Raw genomic sequence first — 10,827 nt, 5'->3', positions numbered from 1 at the left:
AATCACAATAATAAGTTGCAAGCATATACTAGGACGGTAAATTTATGTCATAAACAACAAATTAATCAGAAACAATCAAATATTTTAATTTATTTATGCACACTTGTAAGTGAAGCCATTGCCACCAGCAAGTTACAACAACAACTACTACAAATTAATCAGAAACAAGCAAATATTTTAATTGATTTATGCACACTTGTAAGTGAAGCCATTGCCACCGGCAGGTTACAACAACAACAATAGATGGGTCTGCTACATGGATCAAATGACGCTATTGCGCCCTATCGTGTATCATGTATACAGTGAGACTGTTTACACGTAGATCTCCTTTGACCACCTTATGGAAGTTACTGAAGCAGTGTGCAAAAATTAACAATAATACCCTGCTCAGTTTAAGGATGCAATATGACTTATAGAACATATATGTCAATTGAAAGGTAAAGATAAATATGCAGGGAACAAATGTTTATTAACAAAAAGAGAAAAGCTCAAGGGACAGCAATTTTAATGTATATTGGCGAGCACCTTTAGCTAGCAGCCCAACACCTTTAGGTTGCATTTGTTTCGGACTGAGACTGAGTATTATGTTTGGTGATCAGAGATTGGAACTAAAATTTCATTCTCGAGACACAAAATTTCAGTCTCTTCGTAAAAAGGGAGACTAAAACTTTAATAATATTTCGTTTCAAAAATACTCTCATTTAACTTTTCGAATTCCAAATCTATCCATCGGTCTCCATATTTATCTTAAACCAAATATGATACTGAGACAACTCAGTTCAATATTTTATACCGAACACAATACAAAAATTTAATTAAATCTCTGTCTCTTAATTTCTATCTCTCAATCTCAGTCTTCCTTCCAAATGCAACCTTAGTTTAATAACACAACACCATTCTTTTAACTAATATCTTTAAATATTGTTGGCTAACGACTGGCCAAAAATAATAAATTGTGTTGGCCTGTAGCATTACTCTAACAAATGGGAAGTGAGAGGCAGGCTTAAATTCTAATCATAGTTTTTGATGGCGAATGGCAACTCAGGGTAGAAAGGGTAAAAATCCGCCATGAGGTCATAGCAGATGGCGTTGTGGCAAATGGCAGAAATGGGGAAACATAAAAAAAATATATAAACTGTATACAAATAAATACTAAAATAATCTACAAAAAATAAATAAAACTACTACAAGATTAAAAAGAAAAATAAAATCTAAACCACTAACTACTAATAATTTATCAATAATAACATGAAATTATTTATCCATATTATAACAATCAATATTAAAGATTAAAACTAATATCAAATTGACATAAATAATATTAATATAAACTAAGCAGCAGGCAGAATCAATTTGAGGGTTTAGAACGGAAAATTTAAAAAAATAATTGAGGGGTGAAAATAGATAAAAGGGGATAATAAAAAACTTGAGGATTCAACTTATAAAGAGGAAAACAAAAAGGAAGCAGCTTAGAGAAGCAGATTCAGGAACAGGAACAACGTTCAACATCGTCGTCTTCCTCTGCAAGTCATGGTGCCATCTTCATCAATGTTCCGTGCCTTACTTTGAAATAAGTTGACACTTAATTAATTAGTAAGTAGTAATAATTAGTAATTACCTAGTCAATTTATCTCAATTTTGTTTAAAATAAGTTGACACTTAATTAATTAATGATAAATGTTTGGAATAATCGGGGCAGAAATACCGAATGTGGTGTCTGTGTTCTTGACCAAGGAGCACAAATTGCACACAACCCGGTCATGGAAATTTCTCGGACTACACAGAAATGACAAGAACTCAGCATGGCCAAAGGGAAGATTTGGTGAAAATACGATCATTGCTAACATTGACCCAGGTAATTAATTAATTAAGATTTTATATTCCAACACAGAAAATGATTTTATAATTAATACCAAACTTTTTCTTGCATAACAAGTGTACTAAGATTAGTGTCTATCTTTTCCTCCTCCTTTTTTCATAAATAACCTACATTTAATATAAAATATCATTCCCCAAACTTTATATTATTTCCCCTTGAATAGGAGTTTGGCCAGAATCACATATTTGTCAAACATCTGAAACAAATCAGAACACATAGTATGATTGCTTGTAAAGACACAAGTAACATAAAAGCACCAAATGTAGAATATAGAAACAAAAGCTGTGCCATATGAACAAGTTCAGATTAGGAAAAGCAAATAATAGCTGCTTCTATATTAAAAGTTCAAAATTAGACATTGGACTTCTTACCCAATGCTACTCTTCTGCTTGCTAGCTCCCAACATAACAGACAACATATATCAATACATCAGATGTTGTAGTATCTCAAATATCAATAATCTGCAAGTGATTTGCATTCAAGTAATAACCTCCAGATAAGGTTCAAGGCTGATATAATCGAAGTAATCTTTGGACACTAGGATTAGTACGATATATGAATCCATCAGTATTAACTGAATGAAAAATATTATCGAGATTATGACCTACAGCAATAGCAACATCAATAAACACAATTGAAAACACACACCAAGCATCTACAAGGAAAGGTAGTTAAGGATAATTCATTTTATTTAATTCAACTGCTCATCTGCAATTATCAAGAAAACTCTATTTAAGGTACGAAATTAATCTAGCACAACAAGTTTCTGATACTCCGGGCCAGCAATTGCAGTTTCCATGGCAGCTTCAGGACTTATTTCGCCATCATTGTCCATGAACAAGCTCAACAGATTCTTAGAGAACCCGCTCACGAGCGCCACTCCTTGCTGGGTGGATGGCACCGGAGTGGCCCTCGAATCCCTTAGATTCCAGAAAACAATCTGAGGAACGGCAGAGCCATAACCTTTCTCACTATATTTTCTAATAATTGCTTGGTAGTCAGTCTCCCAAGGGTTTGCGGATGCTTGATCGAACTCCATGTCACTGAACACAAATACCCTCTTAATCATCTGATCTGCTTTCAATTTTCCATTCACAGCCACCTCTAAAATGCGATCAAATACAGCCTGAAAATCTGTGTTCCCTCCCCACTCCATCTCCCTAATAAACTCAGCCTTGGAACGAAGATCTTTGCCTTCAATCAAATGAAGCTTAGGTTCCTCGCTGAATGTGATAACCTTTCCCTTCCATGGTTCCTCATTCAATTCAGACACCAATAGTCCCAATGCCACAGAAAACTCCATGGGGACCCCATCCATGCTCCCAGAAACATCACACAGCCAAACAGTTCTTCGTCTTACCTTTACTGAGCATGTCACTCACCATTCTGCTCCACTGTAGCTCTGCCACCTCACCGCCATCTCCGTCCCCCAAAGATAATCTCGTGAGGAAGTAAAGCGCCGGCTGCAATGGTAGTCTTCCCTGACTTCACGTCCTCGAGGTACTTCTCAAACCTTTCTTTGTCATGCTTTAAGAACTTCTTATATAACTTCATGGCCACGGAGGCGACTCTCTTGTACGGGATTGAATCCCAACGGTTCGCACCCATGAAAACCTCGGGAAGTTCTAGAACCTTCCTCAGAGGGACAAGAACGTGTTTCCTCAACCTATCGCGGACCCTGTAAGCATAATGCGCTTTGTAAGTAAAATACACACTTAATTGGTCCTAAAATCACTCACTCATATAAACGACACTATTATATTTTTCATCTTTCAAACTCACTAACACTCATAATAATAAGGATAGAATTTTTTTGAAACAAACACTAAGTATTTTGATTCATGGAGAGATAATTAACAACATACATATGAAGCTTTTATACAGGCAAGCCTTCATAATAAAATAGTAATTTTTATAACAACTAAGCACTAGTTGTAATAATTCAAGAAACAAGTAGAAATTTTACTAGTCAAATTCCTTGTTCAATTTTGTTTCAAATTCTTAGTCATCAATCTTGAAGCTTCCAATTCATGATTCATCATTCTTTTAGTATGGAGGTGATGAGTACAACTTGTTCATGATTCTTCCAACTTGATTTGTAGCCTTCAATTTTGACTAGGAGATAAAGTTTGACTTGTGATTCTTCTAGCTTCTAGTTTCATCACTTATAATTCTTGTAACTTCTAATTTTATGATAGTTCTAGTATGGTATAGTTGTACTACTCTCTTAGATATTCTTAATTTAATTATCTAACATTGCCTCCCTTAAATCAAGCTTGTAGAGTTTATCATTCCAAGCATCTTCTTCAACTTGTTAAATACTTCTGTTTTCAATGGTTTTGTAAAGATATCTGCAACTTGGTCTTCAGTGGGACAGTACTCAATCAAAACTTCTTTCTCATTCACCAATTCTCTAATTTTGTGAAATCGAATATCAATATGCTTCGATCTTCCATGGAATACTGGATTTTTGCAAAGTGCAATAGCTGACTTGTTATCACAAAATATTGTTGTTGGAGTACTTTGTTTCTCGTTTAACTCCTCAAGAATTCTTCTTAGCCAAACTGCTTGTGTTGTACAACTTGCTGCTGCTATATATTCTGCTTCTGCTATAGATAGTGCTACTACTGGTTGTTTCTTTGACGACCATGAAATTGCACCAGAACCAAGATGAAATACAAACCCTGAAGTACTTTTCTTGTTTCTATATCTCCGGCCCAATCACTATCAGTGTAGCCAACAAGATTTACTTCATTAGTATTCTCATAATAAATTCCATCATTTAAAGTACCTTTGATATATCGAAGAATTCTCTTTGCCGCTTGCAAATGGTTGATACAAGGCTCCTCCATAAATCTGCTAAGCAAACCAACTCCAAACACAATATCTGGTCTAGTCGCAGTCAAGTATCTCAGACTTCCAATCAAGCTTTTGTAGTATGTGGGATTTACTGCTCTTCCTTTATCTTCTCTCAACAATTTGAACTTCTCTTCGACTGGAGTAGAAACTGGTTTTGAGTGCTCCATCTGAAATTTCTTCAAAATATCATTTGCATATTTCTTTTGAGAAATGAAAATTCTACCATCTTTTTGAACTACTTCAATGCCAAGAAAGTAAGACATCAAGCCCATATCTGTCATTTCAAAGTGCTTTATCATAGCCTCCCTGAATTCTGCAATTATCTTCAAATTGTTCCCAGTAAAGATCAAATCATCAACATAAAGACACACGATCAAGATATCTCCATTTTCAACGAACTTGATATAAAGAGTATGCTCAAATGGATATCTTCTGAAACCATTCTCAATTAAATAAGAATCAATCTTCTTGTACCATGCTTTCGGTGCTTGCTTTAATCCGTACAAAGCTTTCTTCAATTTATAAACTTTATCTTCTTTTCCAAGAACTTCATATCCTACAGGTTGCTCAACATACACTTCTTCTTCTAAAGTGTCATTTAGAAATGCAGACTTAACATCCATTTGATGTATCTTCCACTTATTTTGAGCCGAGAGTGAAATAATCATACAAATAGTATCTAATCTAGCAACAAATACTTCAAAGTAGTCGATACCTGGTTTTTGTTTGTATCCTTTTGCAACTAATCTTGCTTTGAAACGATCAACTTCACCACTAGGTTTGTACTTAGTCTTGTAAACCCACTTTACTCCAATCGGCTTCTTATCTGCTGGTAAATCTGTCAGCTCCCATGTGTCATTCTTCTCAATGGCGTGAATCTCCTCATCCATTGCTTTCTTCCAATTGTTGTATTTAAAGGCTTCTTCAAAGTTCAATGGCTCACAATCTGAAAATAGAGCAAAGTTTATGATTTATTCATTGGACGGATCGTTGTCATTGCCAACTTCATAATCTGCTAATCTAGTAGGTAGTCTCCTCTCTCTTTGAGGTCTTCTAGATGATTCTGGTTGTTCGGTTGTGTCTGGTTGTCTTTCTTCATTATCATCACATTTATTTGAAATTACAATCGACTGCTTTTCTGTCTTTGTGTTCCAGTCCCACATGGCTTTCTCGTCAAACGTCACGTCTCTGCTGATGATCACTTTCTTTGTTTTTGGATTGTACAACTTGTATGCTTTTGAGTCTGTGCTATAGCCAATAAAGATACACTTCTCGCCTTTATCATCTAACTTCTTCCTTAATTGATCTGGTACGTGGGCATAAGCGATGCACCCAAAGACTCTGAAATGATGAATGGAAGGCCGCTTTCCACTCCAAGCTTCCTCTGGAGTTTTATCACGAACACTTTTTGTTGGACACCTGTTTAAAATATGAACTGCTGTTGCGACTGCTTCTGCCCAAAACTCTTTAGACATTTATTTTGACTTGAGCATGCATCTGACCATATCCATGATGGTTCTATTCTTTCTTTCAGCAATTCCATTTTGTTGAGGAGTGTATCTAGTTGTTAGTTGGTGTTGAATTCCGTGTTGCTTAAAGTATTTTGAACATGTAAGATATTCTGTTCCTCTATCTGTTCTGAGAATTTTGATTTTACAGCCACTTTATTTTTCGACAAACGCCTTGAATGTCTTAAAGACATCACATGCTTCTGATTTTTGCTTCAGAAAGTATACCCATGTATATCTACTAAAATCATCAATAAAAGTGATAAAGTACCTGCTACCACCATTACTTGGAACTTCTACAAAACAAAGATTTGAATGCACAATTTCAAGTAATGTTCTAGCTCTCCAAGACTTTCCTGTAGGGAATGGATCTCTGTGCTTCTTTCCCAGTTGACAAATCTCACAAACACAATTGGGAATATGAATCCGTGGTAGACCAGAAACAAGTCCTTTTCTTGACAGGTAGTTTAGGCCAGAAAAATGAAAGTGTCCAAACCGCATATGCCACAACCAGTTATCATTAAGTATCACAGAACTCATGCAAGAGGGATTAACATGTTGAATTTTTAACGGAAACATTCTGTTTGAAGTCATCTTTGCTTTATCAATGAACCTTCCATTGTTGTCAAATACAGTGCAATATCCACGATAAGTTATCATCTTATATCCCTTCTCAGATAATTGCACCATACTCAGTAAATTGTAATCAAGTTCAGGAGCATAGAAAACATCAGAAATATAACTCAGAGAACCATCTTTCAATCTAATTGGTATGTGCCCTTTTTCCTTCAATAGGGATCTTTGTACTATTACCAAACTTCAATAATAGTTTAACTGAATCATCTATTGAAGAAAATAACTCCTTTCTACCAGACATATGATTACTGCAAGCATTATCCAAGTACCATATATTTTCATCTTCAGCACATGAATTACTTGTAAAAAATAAAGTCTGAGTACCCGGATTATCATCAGTGTTTTGATGCTGATTTGCTGCAACGTGTGCTTGATTGTTATTCACCATTTTGAATCTACAATCTGCTACTTTGTGTCCATACTTTCCACAATGAAAACAGTTGAAATTGGTTCTTTCTTGATAAAAATTGCCTCGACCTCTTCCTCGGTTGACAAGCCTGAAATTCGTTCCACCTCTTCCTTGATTAGGTGGTGTAAAATTGTTGTAACTTCCTTGGTTGTAATTGCCACGACCTCTACCTCTAAAACTTCCTCTGCCTCTACTGTGAAAATTAAAACCACGACCTCGTCCTTCTTGTGTACGGCTTGATTCTGCAACGTTGTTGAAATTCACTCGACTTTTCAGGGCTTCCTCGGTTGATTTTTCTGACTTCTTTAATATTCTACTGATGTGGCTTTCCATGGTTCCTTGCAACTCTGCAATCGTCATAGTATCCATATTGTGGGACTCTAGTATCGTAGTCACCACATGGTCATACTTCATCGGCATGGTGCGAAGAATTTTCTCCACCATTTTACTATCGGGCATATCTTCTCCATAGACTCTCATCTTATTGACAAGATCTGTAACACGAGTAAAATATTGCTCAACGGTTTCTGAGCTAGACATCTCGTACCTTTCATATTCTCTTCTTAAAGACTGTAGATTTGCTTTCTGAGCTTTATCTACGCCTTTGTATGACAGCTTCAACGTGTTCCATGCTTTCTTTGCACTTTTGGCATTTGCTATTTTGCCAAATACCGTATAATCTACTCCTTGATGAATTTGAGATAGCGCCAATTTATCTCTCCTTTGTTGGGCAGCATCTGCTCCTTCTTGCAAACCTGGTTTAATGAAATTCCACAGGTTCCGGGCCTTCAAATGGGTGGACATCAAAGTCTCCCAATAACTATAATCAAGTTTCCCAGCTAACTAGGGACCGGACCACACAATATTGAAAGTGTTTGCCATACTGACTCTATGAATAAACAACTATGTGAGAACTCACTCACACCTCACAAACTCTCAAACACCAGGCGCTGGATTAACCAGCTCTGATACCAATTGTAAGTAAAATACCCACACTTAATTGGCCCTAGGATCACTCACTCATATAAACGACGCTATCATATTTTTCATCTTTCAAACTCACTAACACTCATAATAATAAGGAGAGAATTTTTTTGAAACAAACACTAAGTATTTTGATTCATGGAGAGATAATTAACAACATACATATGAAGCCTTTATATAGGCAAGCTTTCATAATAAAATAGTAATTTTTATAACAACTAAGCACTAGTTGTAATGATTCAAGAAACAAGTAGAAATTTTACTAGTCAAATTTCTTGTTCAATTTTGTTTCAAATTCTTAGTCATCAATCTTGAAGCTTTCAATTCATGATTCATCATTCTTCTAGTATGGAGGTGATGAGTACAACTTGTTCATGATTCTTCCAACTTGATTTGTAGCCTTCAATTTTGACTAGGAGATAAAGTTTGACTTGTGATTCTTCTAGCTTCTAGTTTCATCACTTATAATTCTTGTAACTTCTAATTTCATGATAGTTCTAGTATGGTATAGTTGTACTACTCTCTTAGATATTCTTGATTTAATTATCTAACACGCTTCCTCGATTCCTTCATATTCAGGGTTACCATTGCGAGGGAAGATCCTCTTGGCAATAGTCTCGCACAACAACGTTGATCGGTCAAAAGAAGAATCAACCGAAGGGCACCACTTTGCTGCAAGACTGGTCTTGGTCAATGATGAGCGGATAATTTATATGCTTTTTGGAATTATTTTTAGGTAGTTTTTAGTAAGTTTAAGCTACTTTCAGGAATGTTTTCATTAGTTTTTATGTTAAATTCACATTTCTGGACTTTACTATGAGTTTGTGTATTTTTCTGTGATTTCAGGTAATTTCTGGCTGAAATTGAGGGATTTGAGCAAAACTCTGAAAAAGGCTGACAAAAGGACTGCTGATGCTGTTGGAATCTGACCTCCCTGCACTCGAAATGGGTTTTCTGGAGCTACAGAACTCCAATTGGCGCGCTCTCAACGGCGTTGGAAAGTAGACATCCAGAGCTTTCCAGAAATATATAATAGTCCCTACTTTATTCGGGAATTGACGACGTAACTTGGCGTTGAACGCCAAGTACATGCTGCTGTCTGGAGTTAAACGCCAGAAAAACGTCATGATCCGGAGTTGAACGCCCAAAATACGTTATAACTTGGAGTTCAACTCCAAGAAAAGCCTCAGCTCGTGGATAGATCAAGCTCAGCCCAAACATACACCAAGTGGGCCCCGAAAGTGAATTTATGCATCAAATACTTACTCATGTAAACCCTAGTAGCTAGTCTAGTATAAATAGGATAAGTTACTATTGTATTAGACATCTTTTGACAGTTGAATCTTTTGACTATTCGGTCTCTTGATCATGGAGAGGGCTGGCCATTCGGTCATGCCTGAACCTTTTACTTATGTATTTTCAACAATGGAGTTTCTGCACATCATAGATTAAGGGTGTGGAGCTCTGCTGTACCTCAAGTTTCAATACAATTATTATTACTTTCTATTCAATTCTCTTTTATTCTTATTCCAAGATATACGTTGCACAACACTTTGATGAATGTGATGATCCGTGACACTCATCATCATTCTCACCTATGAACGCGCGTGATTGACAACCACCTCCGTTCTACTCTAGGCCGGGCGCATATCTCTTAGATTTCCCAACAGAATCTTCGTGGTATAAGCTAGATGGATGGCGGCATTCATGAGGATCCGGAAAGTCTAAACCTTGTCTATGGTATTCCGAGTAGGATTCTGTGATTGAATGACTGTGACGAGCTTCAAACTCCTGAAGGCTGGGCGTGATGACAAGCGCAAAAAAAATCAAGGGATTCTATTCCAACCTGATTGAGAACCGACAGATGATTAGCCGTGCTGTGACAAAGCATAGGAACGTTTTCACTGAGAGGATGGGATGTAGCCATTGATAACGGTGATGCCCTACATACAGCTTGCCATGGAAAGGAGTAGGAAGGATTGGATGAATGTAATAAGAAAATAGAGATACAAGAGGAGCACAGCATCTTCACACGCCTATCTGAAATTTCCACTATTGAGTTACATAAGTATTTCTATCCCTTTTATTTTCTATTTATTATTAATTTTCGAAACCCAAAACCATTTGATCTGTCTAACTGAGATTTACAAGGTGACCATAGCTTGCTTCATACCAACAATCTCTGTGGGATCGACCCTTACTCACGTAAGGTTTATTACTTGGACGACCCAGTACACTTGCTGGTTAGTTGAACGAGATTGTGGAAAGAAAGTGCTGAGTTAATGTTTTTGTGCACATGCTAAAGAGCCATTATTGTTGATCACAATTTCGTCCACCAAGTTTTTGGCGCCGTTGCCGGGGATTGTTCGAGTATGGACAACTGACGGTTCATCTTGTTGCTCAGATTAGGTAATTTTCTTTTCAAAAATCTTTTTCAAAATTTTTCTTTTCTTTTTTGTTTTTCTAACCATGTTTTTCGAAAAAATTAAAATAAAAATACAAAAAAATTAGAAAATCATAAAAATAAAAAATATTTTGTGTTTCTTGTTTGA

The 10,827-nt window shown here is 36.2% G+C and overlaps 1 long non-coding RNA gene and 1 pseudogene across 1 annotated transcript; one reads left to right on the top strand and one right to left on the bottom strand.

The window, feature by feature from the left end:
* The first annotated feature begins 1,701 nt into the window (after positions 1-1,701).
* Positions 1,702-9,628, top strand: LOC140183742 (uncharacterized). Its single transcript, XR_011879636.1, has 2 exons — positions 1,702-1,855; positions 8,855-9,628. It is a non-coding gene; the product is annotated as an uncharacterized lncRNA (long non-coding RNA).
* On the bottom strand, positions 2,536-3,671 carry LOC140183916 (uncharacterized; annotated as a pseudogene).
* Positions 9,629-10,827: the final 1,199 nt, after the last annotated feature.

Source organism: Arachis hypogaea, chromosome 3 (genome assembly GCF_003086295.3).
Source record: "Arachis hypogaea cultivar Tifrunner chromosome 3, arahy.Tifrunner.gnm2.J5K5, whole genome shotgun sequence".
In the NCBI taxonomy this organism is placed as follows: domain Eukaryota; kingdom Viridiplantae; phylum Streptophyta; class Magnoliopsida; order Fabales; family Fabaceae; genus Arachis; species Arachis hypogaea.
The sequence above is the reverse complement of the archived record's forward strand: the minus strand, read 5'-3'. Positions and strand labels throughout refer to the sequence as shown.